Genomic DNA, 15,663 nt, shown 5'->3' with positions numbered 1-15,663 from the left:
AAAAAAAAAAGCAGTACATGTAAAACTGGACCACCGTTTCTATTAGGCCTGTATCTTTGTGTGTGTGTGTGTGTGTGTGTGTCACTGACAAAGTGTTTGAATGTTGTGCTCTTAGCCCCATTTCCCCCATAAGCCCTGTGGTTTTATTTATTTATTTATTGAAGTATAATCAGTTTACAATGTGCCCTGTGGTTTAAATTGAACAACTTTGCATAGTGCAGTAATTTTTAGGAAAGCATATGTTGTCTTATAGCAGCGCTGACTGTAGTCCAGATGAAGTAGCTTCAGGCATGGCTGGATCCAGGTTCTAAGCAACCTCAAAACTCTCTCTTTCAGCCTGCCTCTTTGCTTATCTCTGTTTCTTTTTGTGCTTTGGCTTCAGTTTTCCTATCACAGACAGCTTCCTTTTTGTAGTCAGCAAAGGTGGTTGCAAGCAACTTTAGTTTATAATGTCCTGATAATTCTCAATCCCAAAGGAAGTAAGATTTTCTCTCTCTCAGTGTTGATATATTAAATCTCAGAGTCTGTGTTGATTGGCCTTAGGAAACCCCTCTAGCAAAGGGAATAAAGAACTCTGATTTTTCAGGACTGGGTCAGCTGATTCCTTGCTACACGCCATGTGGGGAGAGACTACTGTGATCATCTTCCTCACTAGGACCACATGGAGTATGCGATGGAAATTTTTTCTAAGAATGGGTTTCTAGCAGACAGGAACAATGGGCTAACCACAACAAGTTGTTAAGGGGTAAGTCTCTGTATTCATTGACATGACAGGAACTCATGATGCATTAAATGAAAACATGTTATGAAATAACTGCATGAAGAGTAATCCCAGTTATATAAAGTTATTTATCTATGTATCTATATGTATATTAAGCATAGAGAATTCTGGAAGAATGCTCACAAATGATTGATGGTGTTTGTCTTTTACAGACTTCCCCAATAAGTGGTCACTCAGGAACATGGAACTTACTAGTTACACAATCCATTTTTTGATGAATGTTAACAAATGTCTTCACTATATTTAGCCCAAATCTGCATTTCTGTAATTTCCAGGTTATAATTCTGGCTATTAAATCCATACAGAACCTTTTATCTATTTAGAAATGGTTATCAGTCCTCTTAATGTTTTTTATCTTGGAAATATACATTTGACCCTTGAACAATGTGGGGCTTAGAGGTGCCAACCCTCTGTGTAAGTCAAAAATCCACATATAACTTTACAGTCAGTCCTCTGTGTCCGTGTGATTCTGCATCCACGGATTCAACCAACCTCATTTCATGTAGTACTGTAGTATGTATTTATTGAAAAAAATCCACATATAAGTGGACCTGCACAGTTCAAATCCATGTTGTTCAAGGGTCAACTGTATGCTGATGTGTTTATACTTAATGTGTTCAGAGATAAAGATAAACGGGAATTTCAACTGCACAATTAGAGTGGTACATTAAATAAGTATGTGATAATATGTGTACATACTAAACATGTCCACCTTATGTACAGGGTACCTGTCTAATGGTATGCCCCCTATGTGTACCTAGTGATAATATGTTACATTAGAATAGCTGTTTATACTTTCTGAGAGAGTTTTACATGTCTTACTCAATGGTAAAATAATAATTGCTGTCATTAAGTTAGTGCTAGATATTGTATTAAGTATTTTGCATGTATTATTTCACTTAATCCATGCACTATATGGGGATTATACTACTATTATAACCATTTTATAGGTAGGGAAACTGAGGTTAGAAGAATTAAGTAACTTACCCAAAGTTTCACAGCTAGCATTTAGTGGTCAAAATTTAAGCCCAAGGTCACACTTTTATTTTATTTTACATCTGTTGTTATTATCTCTGCAGAGTTTCCTCTGGTTTGGCTAGCTTGTAGCAAATGAGATGTGTTAATGAGTGAAGTGTCTGAAATAATAATATTACAACAAAAAAATTAAAGTAATTGATTTATATTTTTTTTCCCCATTTTTATGGTATTTGAATGGGACTATCTCAACATTGGGGGTTGTAGTAGACAGAATTTTAAGATAGACCTCCAAGATTTCCTAGCTCCTAGTGTACACACGTCTTCTCCCAGTTATTCAGTTCAGTGCTAATCCAGGTGCTGCTATGAAGGGATTTTGCAGATATAATTAAAGTCCCAAATCAGTTGACTTTAAGATAGGGAGATTATACGGGTGGATCTGACCTAATCACATGAGCCCTTTAAAAGCAGAGTCTTCGAGTGGTGGGAAATGAAAGTCAGAGAAATACACTCTGGCAGACTTGGAAGAAAGCAAACATCTGAAAAAAAAAAAAAAAGCAAGCAAGCAACAATCAAGCAAGCAAACATCTGTGCTGTGTACTGCCTTTGGGGGCCAGGAGGTGTGGAATGTGGCTTCTAGGAACTGAGAGTAGCCCCTGCTGATAGTAAGGAAATAGGGACCTCAGTCCTCTAGCTGCGGGCCCCGAATTCTCTTAACAACCTGAATGAGGTGGGAAGAGAACCCCAAGCTCCATATGAGAAGGCACCCTAGCCTACACCTTGATTTCAGCCTGGTTGGACCCTGAGCAGAGAGCCTAGCAACACTGTACACAGGCTTCTGATCTGTAGAACTGTGAGCTAACAAATTAGTATTTTTTTAAGCCACTAACTTTGTGATAATTTGTAAGGGAGCAATAGAGAACTACTCCAGAGGTAAATATCCTTATCCTCCCTCTGCCAGTTAAGAACCACGGATCTAGGTAGATCATGCAAAACAAGCATAACACATCAACAGGTGCTGTTTGCTTTCTAAAGTCCTTGAGTGCACTTGGGAATAAATATAACACTGGAGTGAACATTAAGGTGTAATGTAACAGAAGAAAAAAACAGTTCAGAAAAAATAACCTAACATGCATTTAAAATATGAAAGAAGTATCTTGCTTCACATACACTCACACACACAGTACACCCCAAGTTCAACCCTGTTTGCAAAGTATTCTCCAGAGCCTCAGCAATCCTGCTACCATGAGATTTTGCAGACTCTCTGGTTCCCCTGCTTCTGTGGTCTTTAACTATTGAGTGAACCTACTTGCCTTTAGAATTTACACTTAGTTTCAATGTTAGTATTAATACTGACCTTCCAGTATTTTTATCTGGTTTCGCTGTGTTTGCTTGATCATTCATTCATTCAGCAGAGCGCTTACTGTGTTCCAGGCATTGTATTATTAGTGGGTTAACAGTGGTATGGCTTAGTCCTTCTGGGCTGGGCTTTTCATTCTGCCATCTAAGCTCTTGATTTGCACATTGACTTGTCGCTTCAGTACTCTGTACCTGGAATCTGACACATGTGATCCAGACCTCTGGGAATTGGGCTCCCAGTAGTCATTGCCCAGTCCCTGAATAACTAAAACCCTAGCTTTTCATTTATGGCTTTTGCTTATGTTCCTCATCTTTGAAGACTAAATTCTGGTCACCAGCCTTCTCCAGCCTACCTTGACCACAGTCTTCCTTCCTGTGTTCCCTGGATAGTGCTAACCTATGGGCCCGAAATCTATCTTTTCATGCCAGATCTTTTTGCCTACTTCAGTCATCCTGTCCACCTGGGTCACATTGGCTGGCCATTCTGGTTGATCAGTATCTCTTCAATCCTTAGACCGGTTTGCCCATATGCATCTTGAAGTTGAGAAATTTTAGCTTTTCAAAATTTTAACAAAGTTTTACACCTCAAAGGACCATTTTGTCAAAAGTAGACAATTTATTTAAAAACTAATCATGAATCTGACCTCAGTCTTGAACAAAAGTGTAAAAGTCATGACCTCAGAAGAGGGATGGGGGGTGAAAAGGGAATAATCATTTGTTCTGTACCAATGATCTGGCTGGCTGGCATTTTACATATTATCTCAGTCATTCAATTCTCCAATCTTCTTCCTGCTGTATTTTTGTTTTAATTTTATGGGTAGGGACCTGAAGCACAGTAGCAGTCAGAATTTGAACTTAGGTGTACCTGGCCCTTAAATACATGCTTTTCCTTGTATACTGCATCAAAATACATACTTTTGTCTCTGTTTTTCCTTTTGAAGGTTGCAGAATGGCCAAGCTAGGAGTTAGAATTAACAGAGCTTACCTGCCAGATAGCACTTTAGACTCTGAAGGAAAGATCTGCGTTGACTGCACATACTCTCACTTCTAGTATTCTGGAAAGAAAAAAAAACATAAGGCTTATTCAAGCAACTGCACTCATTGTCCTTTGCTCCTTTTGAAGGACATGAATGGATATCCTGATTGTGGTCAATCCAGGATTGTCATGTGGGCAAATGAAGGGTTGGCATTAGCCTAATAAGTTTAGTAGACAGAGTTGAGTAAACTTGCTAAATGTAGCCTAAATCTGAGGATTTGTATATTTCACTAACTTTGGAAAAATTTCAGCCATTCTCTCTTTCTTTTAGATTATTTTATTTTATTTATTTTTTGAAGGGGGGAGGTAATTAGGTTTATTTATTTATTTATTTATTTTTAATGGAGATACTAAGGGTTGAACCCAGGACCTTGTGCATGCTAATCATGTGCTCTACCATTGAGCTATACCCTCCCCCCTCAGCCATTCTCTCTTATTCTATTTAATATTTCCTTCTAGAACTTCCATTAGATGCGTGTTGATCCTTCTCATTATATCCTCCATATGTCTTCACCCGTCTTTCGTATTTTCTCTCATGTGTATTTTGCTATTTGTGAGCACACGTTTATTGGATTTTTCTCTTTGGAGATTGAATTAAAGTGAATTCTTCCAGAGGAGAGTTGCACTTACTTTTATTAGTCACCTGGGAATACTGCCAATCCAGAACTATTTTAAGCTAAATTTCTGGTATGAGGCATTTTGGCCAGAGAGGTAATGTGAATCCTGGACCCAGACCTGCCTGGAGTTATGATGTCATAAAAAAAGAGAGAAAAAAGAGGGTAATTTTATCTCTCTCTCTCTTTTTTTCTTTTCTACTCAGAGCCAAAACCAAGACAAGCACATATCTCTATAATCTACCTCTGGATGGTAGTTTTTCCCTCCTCTTCATCCATTGAGAGCATCACCCCTTGGGGGTCTGACTTTAAGTAGAGAAGGAAAGGGATGATGTGTGACTGATCCAACTTCTAAACTTTCCTGGGCCCCAGGATTTGTCCTTTTTGTCCCTTGCACTTGATTGGCCCATTAAAACCACTAGGATTTTTAAAGCTCCAAGGTTATTAGGAACCAGTAGCTATGCAAAGGTAGATGCCAACTTCGTAACTCCCTTTTTTATTCTGGGTTAGTGCTGACTTATCCTTACTGGCTCTTATTTTTGCACCATCTCAATCATCAGCCCTGCATTTAAAAGACTATATTCAATCTAGCATTTCTATCTATCTATCTGTCTGTCATTTTAAGATGTGCTAAACTGGAGGTATTTCTTCGGCCATGTCTTCTGCTGTATTACCTCAATTCAACTCTATTCCACAGAAAGATGTCTGGATAAGTGGATTAAGATCTGGTGGAATTATCGTGGAGGCAGTCCTTCAGGCAAAAAGTAAAACTGTATATAGAAGCTCTGCCTTTGGGTTTATATGGATTAGGCAATTGCATAGTTGTGGATATGTTTTACTAGATTTATTATGCCTTTGAAAAAAATAAGGATGTTTGAGGTCCTGGATCAGGCAGTGTAACAGAACTACTTCTACCAGCAGCAGGTCCTGAAGCAGATGCTTTCTGGACTAGAGAATTGCAGAAAGTAGACTAAGCACTATTTGGGTGGAGAGTGAGAATCCATTCTTTCCAGAAGAGCGTAAAGATATCTAGTCTGCCTAGGAAGTATAGAGACTCAATTTTTTTTTAACATTTTTTTATTGAGTTATAGTCATTTTACAATGTTGTGTCAAATTTAAGTGTAGAGCACAATTTTTCAGTTATACATGAACATATACATATTCATTGTCACTCTTTTTTTTTTTGCTGTGAGCTACTGTAAGATCTTGTATATATTTCCCTGTGCTATACAGTAGAGATTAAATTTGTTTGAAATTGAGCTACTTTATTACTGAGGAGCCATAACCTTTTGTCTAAGAAGGGGTTATTGATTTCTTTGATTGGAATCTAAGTCTTCCTCCTTTCGGTATACATCAGTTAGTGGACAGCTATTCAATGTCCATCATTTTGGTTGAGGGGTGAAAGTCAATGAGGCTAATAACGGAAACCCATTTCCCCTGGCCATATGCCATATGTGGGAAACTCAAAGTCTGAGCCATATCTCATACTAGCCCTGGGAGAGACTCTGGATACTATCAATCTCTGAGGATGCCCATTGTAAATCTAAAAATCATTCCATCGATCAAAAGATAGACAGCAAGAAGTGATTAGGTAGTAATACCCTGAGCTGGTGCTGCCCCAGGAGTCAGGGTTGGTAGTTGAGGATGTTTATAGGGTTATAGAGGAAAAGTTGTGTTATGGACTTGTGTAGTAAGAGAAATAGAATTTGTTTTCAGTTTGTTTGTTTGTTTATTTATTTATTTATTAAACTTTTTTAATGAGTTATAGTCAGTTTACAATGTTGTGTCAATTTCCAGTGTAGAGCACAATTTTTCAGTTATATATGAACATATATACATTCACTGTCACATTCTCTTTCGCTGTGAGCCACCACAAGATCCTGTATATATTTCCCTGTGCTACACAGTACAATCTTGTTTATCTATTCTATGTATGCCTGTCAGTATCTACAAATTTCGAACTCCCGGTCTGTCCCTTCCTACCTCCTTACCCCCTGTGTTCAGTTTAGGTTCAAAACCATGAGTGACAGAAACTAACACAACATTATAAATCAACTATACTTCAATTAAAAAAATTTAAAAAACTCCAAAACACGAGTGGCTCTTCCCAGGAAAATGTATCTAAAATGCATCTCCCATTGTCTCACCCTGAAAAATGCTGATTTAAAACGTGAGAGACTCCAACTGTTCCAGAGAACACAGATGCAGAATGCTCTTTAGACCAGTAGTTCTCAACCTGAATTCCCTACTGAATCCGCAAACATAAGTCTTGCCAAAATCTCAGGTACCCTGGACAGAAGGCACATACTACTTGAGAAACTCCTCAGTTGATTTTCATATATCCCCTTCCCTCCTCACCGGCTAGTACAGTAAGTAGTCAGTTGTTTGTAGAACATATTGGAAGGAAATAAAGCTTAACGTAGAAATCATTTAATTTTCGATACTTAGAGCAAATGCATGGGATTCCTAATAAGCACTCTGAAGCAAGAATTGGATCTCCCAGGTCAGTCAGCATCGGATAATAACAACTTGGGAGACAGACAGTGATCCCCAGATCCTGGAAGGACGATGTACACTGAGCCTTCAAAAGGAAAATATGGAGATTGTATCAAACCCACCATAGACCCTTATAGTTTGTTTTATCTAAATATATGCAGTATGTAAACAAGCTCTGTGTGTGTGTGTGTGTGTGTATGAGTAGGTATATAGTTCTTGTTATTAGAGTTCAGTTCAGGTTCAGTTATTCTCAACAGATGTTTTTGCTGTCTTCATAAAGTCAAAAATTAAAGAACTTTCCACATACTATTTTGGGTGTATAACTTGATGACCATGGTCAAGATCCTAACACCTAACTAAAGTAAACAAAGCTGTGTAAACAGCACATCTTACTGCAGTGGTTTTCAAACTATGTGCTGTCCTAGGGAGCCAGTTAAAATATAGATTCTGAAACTTCACTCTAGACCTATTGAATTCTGATTTCTGGGAGGCCCCTGAAATCAGCATTTTAAGGAGCTTCCCCCAAGTGACTGTGATGTAGGTGCTCCTTAGATAATACTTTAAACAAGATTTATTTGAAGAAGCTTCACATCATATTTTCATACTGTAAGGATTGTCATTTGGCCATCAGACTGAGGATTCCAGCCATAAATACTCAGAGAGACATCTATAGAAAAAAATGCCTTCCTTCCTCAAAGTGACTGTGAGATTGGGGAGAGGAGGTCTAAAACTGGGACTATTAAAATTTAAATATAAGAATCTTAAGTATATGTAATGATTAATGGCAATTAGTGTGTTGGGAAGGATGCTTTTGAAGATGTGTATTGTTCAAGCCTGAATAGGGGAAAAATGAAACTACAGGGAGGTAAAGAAATGCAGCCCTACATTGTGGGTGGGTGATACCTAGGGGTAAACTTGTTAAAAAAATAAATCCAAAATCCAAAGGTGGTTTTTGGAAAAAACGAAAAGAGAGGGAAGAGACAGAAAACATGGGATGACCAGAGTCAGGGACAGAAAGAAGCTCAGGAGCACTGGGTACAGAATATGTAATGGAAGGCGGCAAGTACAGCAGCCAGGGAGAGTCTGGAGAGAGGCAGCAGAGAGAAACTGACGTGCATGATGCTACCATCCTGGGAGCAGGGACCGGCAACAGTGTGGGAACAGGGCCTCTGTCACAAGCAGGGAGAAAGAGATAGAAACAGGGCATCCTGGGAGCAGCCAGAGGGAAACTAGCCAAGTGGGTGATGAGAGGTGGTCAGGAAGTTAATGCTGCTTCAAGCTGAAGCCAAAACCCCTGTCTGTTGAGGGCCAGATAACAAAGGCCTTTGCCCTTCTAAAGACCAAAAAGGAAATTAAAGCTTATATTGTAATCTGGGTCTGGAAGGTGGGAGTAGTGAAAATTAATTAGAAAAACTAGACTTGAAGGTTGGGATCTAGTGACTGTTGTCACTTCTGTATTATAAAGAGTATTGGCAGTGAATACTGGAAGGACCTACTTAGTGGTTTAGCCCGTGCAAAGTTGAACAATACTTTGCCATTACCACAAATGTAAATAGCTTTTCCCCAGATTTTCCTCTCAGTACTTTAAGTTTACTCGTGTCTGGAATAGGCCAAGGGAGCTGGTCAGTAGAGAAAAAACGAGGAGCCCAGCTGGAGGGGATGCAGGTCCATTTCCTCCCATCTGCAACCCCAACAGAGCTTTCAGTTAAAGCAAGATGCTTACTCTTTAAGTCCTGAAAATAGGAAGAATGTTTGCCATTTTTATCTCCAAACGATCCTCCTTAGAATAGAGCTGAGGCAGCCATCAGTCTCCTGGCCGTCTGTAGCTATGTCTGTGCTCTTACATTAGAGTTTGTTAATATGTGTTCCAACTACTTTTGAACCTTGGTTTTCGTGATCAGACTGCACATACACCAAGGTACTTTCTTGCTGCCAGTCCATGGCCTGTTCAGGTCCCTGTTTTGGATAGGAGTTCCGGCCCTTAAAACCCTATGTGTATCTAGAGAAATGAAGTGAGAGGAGTTGAGAAAGCCTTTAACAAGACACCCCTGCCAAAGCAGGGTACAGGTTAGGAGAATGTATGTCCCAGACCCAGCTCAGGTTAGGCCTTCACACTTCCCTATGGGCCAGAAACCTCCAAACTGGTTGAGCACTCTTACCTAGGATGAAGACCCAAGTTGTCTGGTGTCTTTGTTGTGGAATGACAACAACAGGTGTCCTGTATTTCCATGGTCTCTTAACTATCTCTCTTCTAATCCCAGAAATATCTTCAGGTTTTTTGGGCTGGGCTGGATGAGCTGTCCTCGGGACTTTTTAGCTAAGCAGCTGTTGATAAGAATGTGATGGTGTAATGAAGGCATCTAGGGAAGCTGCTCTGGGGATAAATTGTCCTTGGTCACAGGATCGAGTTCTATCTAAAAAAGAAAATTTTAGGTGGCTTCATTGCACTCTGTGTCTCCTACCAGACCCTAGAATGCTGCTGCATGCCAATAGTAAATATAGACCCACAAAATAGGAGTAGCTAAAATTATAAATAACTTCTAAAGAGATTTATTAAGTCCTCTATAATGGTTTTATAATAAATTATTATAGGAAGCTAGAATTATTATAAGTATATCTTTGAGTAGGTTGAGGTAGTTGTCAATGAGGACAATCATGTTCTTTTACACTATTAGTGACAATATTTAGTCTAAATCAGCAAGACAATTCTTATGTTCTTCTGAAGTAATGCTACATCATATTTTTACAGAAGAGAATTATATGTGGTTATTATATAGTAAAAATATTAATGGAAACTTGTATTTTTATATTACTAGGAGGCTTTATTCCCTTGGTCATTCGTTTCTTTCCCACTGGTACTAGGATTGTAAAATTGAATAAGACAGTTTATTCCCTCAAAAACCTTAGAGTTTAGAAAAGAGGACAGGTATGCCTAAAACTGCTTGAAATACAGTGTACTTTTAGAGATATGTGGTAGCAGTGGTTCTGAACCTTGGATACACATCAGAATCACCTGGAGAGCTTTGAAAACTCCTGATGCCCAGGCAGCACCAGAGTGACTGCCTTTGCCTGGAAAGAGAAGGAAACTCCATAGCTGAATTTTGAAGGATGCCTAGCTTGCCAGGTTAAAAAGAGGAGGAAGGGCATTGTAGACAGAGGAAATAGCACTTGCAAAGGCACAGATGGGGAACTGCAAGTTTGTAGATATCAGATCTTAGCAAGCAAGAGAGGGGGCTGTGTTTGGAGAAGTGGGCAGGAGCTAGATCTTAAAGAGCCCTTGAGATATTTGTACTTTATTCCATATGGAGCCACTAAAAGGTGTTAAGCGGGGGATTGCCGTGTTCATGGTCAGCCTTTTGGTTTTAAAAGCTCTTTCTGGTGGCAGTGTTAAGGGAGGAGGAGACAACCCCAAACTGGGTCAGAGAGACCTGTTAGGAGGTTATTGTAAAAATCCAAGTGAGAAGTCCAGTGGGTCTGGACTAAGGCTATGGCAATAGAGATAAAATGGAAGAAATAGATATGAGAAATACATCCGTTTATATCAGTTTGGAGCATGGAGGGAGGGGACACATAGGACAAGGAAGCATGAGACTGTGGAGTTTCTCCTTAGGTGACTGGGAGAATAAAAACATCATGGACAGAACAGAAGCCACAAGGGGAAGTCACTTTTGGGAGGCATGTGTTTGATTTTAGTGTTTAGTTAAACGTGAAGTGGTGGACAATCAGGAAGAAATTGCTAGGATGCCCTTGAATATACATTTGAAAAGTGATCAGGGGAGCAATAGAAAAGCTTAGATTTGTACTCATCAAAATGATAGGGGAAAAAATGATAGAAACTGAGGGAGTAAATGGATTCTCTGAAGTTTGACAATTTTGTTTCTTCCCTCTTTCTTTTGCTTGCCATACCTGACAGCCCCCTAGTGACAACAAGCACTTACTACATTTCTTTAAAGTGCTTCCTCAGTTAATGTGATCATGAAATAGATCTTCAGAACCCTGATTTGGTCAAGATATTATTGTTTTAATTTCTCAATATTAGTGTGTGGCAGCACATCTATGCAACAAGGGCCTCAGGGGGTCTCAGTTTGAGCCTAAAGTTGCTATTCATCGTGATTCTAGGAGATTCAAGAGGACTTGAAATTGACCTACCAGAAATCTAATTTATACGTGGGACCAAGGAGGCCCCTGAGGAAGAATTTATTCCAAAGCAGCGGTATCACATTAGAAACACCTAGAAAGCTTTGAGAAATACTGATGCCCATGATGCATCCCAGACCAATTAATCACAACCTCCGAGGGTGGGACCTGGCCAGGCATCAGACTTCCTCGGGTAATTCTTTGCGGCAGCCAAGATGGAGAACTGTAGCTCTAGAGGATGAGAGCGTAGAGATACACAGGGCTGAGTCGAGGATACTGGCCAGTGCAGCAGGAGAGGAGTGGTTCTGGGTAAAGCATGTTTCTATCAATCAAGTTGCCCCTGGGTTTAGCCCCCAGGAGTCATACCTGTGGCCATACCTGAATTGCCATACTTGAGACCTAGGTCTAAGGAGCTGCAAAAGAGTAAAAGCTAAAATAATGGTGTCCTCTAAAACTCAGTAGGATGGTAAAAGCACAAGAGGTTAAGAGCTTTGGCATTGGCAACAACACTGTCAGGACTGGTGATGCTGATTCCTTCATTCAGCAAAATTTTACTGAGAGCCTGTATTTTGTGCCAGGCTCTAGCTGAGGTGCTAAGGTTACAGTGGCAAACAGGATTGACAAGGTCCTTTCTCTCTTGGATCGTGGATTCTAGTTTTGTTGGTGGAAATGGACTAACAAAACAACATCAGGTAGTGAGAAGTGCTGTGCAGAATATTAAATGGAGTGATATGATAGAGAACAGCTGGCTGTTTACTTGAATTGGTAGGTCAAGGATGGTTGCTTTCTGCAGAGGAGACATTTAAGGTAAGGTATGAATGACGAGAAGGAGGCAGCCCTATGAAATGCAGGGAGAAGAATATTCTAGGCAAGAGGAAGAGCAAATATAATGACCCAAAGGCAGGAGAAGCTTGGCATGTTTGAGGAACAGAAAGGAGGCCAGTGTGGCTGGACTGGACTGAGGAGAGACTAGCACAAGATGAGGTTTTAGAGGTGGTCAGGGGCCAGATCATGTACAATCAAGTGAGTCATGGTAAAGAGGCTGACTTTTAATCTAAGTGTGTTGGAGAGTCACTGAATGGTTTTGAGCAGGGAAATGATAAGAGCTAATTTATATTTTAAAGGCTCATTCTTACTACTGTCATGGAAGATGGATTGGATTGGTGTGAGAATGGAAACAGGGAGAGCAATTAGGGTATTTGCAATGACAAAAGTAAGCTATGATGGTGGCTTGGGCCAGGGTGATAATAGTGGGCTTGGAAGGAAGTTGACATATTTGAGATATATTTTGGAGGTTGAATCCATAGGACTTAGAGATAAATAAGACGTAGGGGTGAGGGAAAGAGAGGTGCCAAGATGATGTGATGGTGGCAGCAACATCGGCAGTGGCATCGTTGAGGGCAGTAGCTCTGTCGGCAGTGGCACCTTGAGTGTTTTTGACAACCGGCATTGGCACTTTCAACGCAGATATCAGCTCACGTGACCTTCATGGGCATTGTTTGCATACTAGCTACTCTTGGTGGTGGAAAGAACAGGAGACATCATTACTGGAGGAAAATGGCAGGCACCACATGGCAGCAAAGCAGACTCATTTACAGAGCATATGTGAGATAGCCTCTGGGGACTTAATGCCAGAAATATTTGGGAAAGATTTAAGAAGAGTTATTTTTAACTTCTGCAAAGCAGATGGGAGTGAAGTCAGAGATATACCATTTTGTGATTGTGCTTGTGAGCCCATATTATCCATAAGCTGCTTTGACAAAAGTAATCTGGATTATTTTAAAAGAAGTCCCAATCAAAGCTCTGCTAAATTAAAGATTATCAAATATATGTTTTGTAAAAATTTCCCCACCCACTATGTAAACATTAACATTTTTATATTGCAATTGTATAAGAAATCTTTAGACACATGCTTATAAAGATTCAAACAATACAGAAATTAAATGTTATAATTGTCAGTCTTCCTCCATCTGCTCTGCAGTTACATTACCCCACAAGAGGTAACCATAATGAACAGTTTAGTGAGTTTCTTTCAGAATATTTTTCTATGCTTTTATATATATATGCTTTTTTGATGTTTTTATATATTAAATATATATAGATTATTAAAAAGCATATAGAAAAAAGCATATATAAGTGTATAAAAGCACATGAAAAAAGCATTTATATGTCATTTATATTTACAAACACACTTACAGTTTTTTAATAAATAAAATCATACCATAAATGTTGATCTGCATATTGCTTTTTTTTATGTTACAATGAACCAGAAGCATCTTTCCATGTCAGTGAATCTTCTTTTTTCAGCAGATGCATATATTCCATTATATGAATATCTTATAATATATCTAATCAGTCCCTTATTGATGGGCATTTCATTTTATTCTCACATTGTACTTTGTACACCTATGCTAGTGTGTCTGAAGGTTAGCACTCTAGAAGAGGAATTGCAGGGTTGAAAAATGCATTTAATATTCTGCTGGATATACAACTAGATTGTACTCTAAAAAGAGTGGACCTAATTACACTCTCATTGATAGTATTTGAGAGGCTCTCTTTCCCTACACCCTTATCAACACTGGATCTTATCAATCTCTTTTATCTTTACCAACAAGATGGGGTGAAAATTGGCATTTCATTATTGTTTAATTTGTTTTTCCCAAAATATTAGTGAGATCAAATATTTTTCATATGTTTAATGTCTGCATTTTTTAATGAATTTTTTATTGATAATCTTTACTCAGTTTTTTGGTGGGTTATTTGCCTTTTTCTCATTGATTTGTAGAGGCTCTTCATATATTTTAAGTATTAATCCTTGAAAGGGAATATATATATGTATAACTGAATCACTATGCTGTACACCAGAAATTAACATAGTATTGAAAACCTACTATACTTCAATTATAAAAGATCTTAAGTATTAATCCTTTCTTCACAAAATAGAAAACTTTACTTCCTACTCTGTTTCTTATCTTTTACCTTTGTTTATGTTATCCCTTGTTTTACAGAAGTTTAAACTCCTGTTGTAATCAAATCTATCAATCTTTTAAATTTGGTGTTTGGATTCTTGCTAAGGAAGGCCCTCCCAATTGAAGATTATGTAGAAATATCCGACTGCATTTTATTTTAATACACAATTTTTCTTTTAAGTGTTTTCTTTCTTTTTTCTATTCTTATTACTTAAACATTTTAAACTATTAAGTATATATTAAAATAGTATAGGCACAATAATAAAAATAAACCCCTGGGCACATGTGATCCAACTTAAGAAACAGAACGTAATCTGTGGATCATCCTCAGCTGTGTCTCCTTCCCTCCCCACCAGAGGTAATCACTATCTTGCCTTCTGTTTTAAACATTTCTTTGTTTTTTCCCTTTACATATTAACCACCTATGTATAATGTATTTCATTTAATTTTTAAAAACTGAGTAGCAAGCACTTATCTCACTATATTAGGAAAGGGCAGTATTGCCATTATTAAATAAAGGCTTTCAGAGGAAGAGTCTGGGGCATAGCCTGTCTTCAGCTTTCCTAAGAGTTTCTAGGAATCCTTTCTGAAGGAATTCTTGGGCGAAGTCCTAAGTGAGCGCTGCTGTGTTACACAGTGGTGTACTGGAGCCGGCTCCTACTTGCTGATGATTATATTCTTGGAAAATGTGTGTCATGTTGGCAGCTTGAAATTGGCCATAATGGGAATATTTACATCATGAAAATTGACAAATTATAAACTCAAGGCTTTTTCTTTTGATTAAAAAGCAAGCCACTTGTCCTGAGAAACAGGGTTCACAACAGTCAGGGCATCTGGCAAGGTTGTGGTAGCGTGAAGCAGGTTTTGAACATTCTGCAGAAAGATGACCAGACAGAATGGGCTGCCCTATATTTTTTAAACTCACCATGACCAACCTTCAATTCTCAAGTATAGGTCAAAGCATAACACTTCTGTGTGTATATGTTGGGGGTGGGGGTGGGGGATGAGAATCTCCAGTGTTATTTGAGATCTTGCCTGCTTGAAATGTCTTTCATCTACCCTGTCCCTTGATTTTTTGGCTGAGTATAGAATTTTAGATTGGAAATAATTTCCCTTCAGAATTTTGAAGGCATTGCTCTATTGTCTTTGAATTTCCAGTATTTCATTGAGAGGTGGCTTAGTGATAATGATTCCAATGTTTAAGTTATGGCAGTGGAAGTGGGCAGCTGAGGCAGCCTGGAGAAGAACATCATTGGATGTGAGGAGGTCGAGAAACTGATTGACTAGAGGGGTTCG

General features: G+C 38.8%; 1 long non-coding RNA gene across 1 annotated transcript in view; it reads left to right on the top strand.

Moving 5' to 3' along the window:
• LOC123614647 (uncharacterized) overlaps positions 1-15,663 on the top strand; it is a 65,816-nt gene that overhangs the window by 5,263 nt on the left and 44,890 nt on the right. The window lies entirely within an intron of this gene.

This window comes from Camelus bactrianus, chromosome X, assembly GCF_048773025.1.
Source record: "Camelus bactrianus isolate YW-2024 breed Bactrian camel chromosome X, ASM4877302v1, whole genome shotgun sequence".
NCBI lineage: Eukaryota > Metazoa > Chordata > Mammalia > Artiodactyla > Camelidae > Camelus > Camelus bactrianus.
The sequence above is the reverse complement of the archived record's forward strand: the minus strand, read 5'-3'. Positions and strand labels throughout refer to the sequence as shown.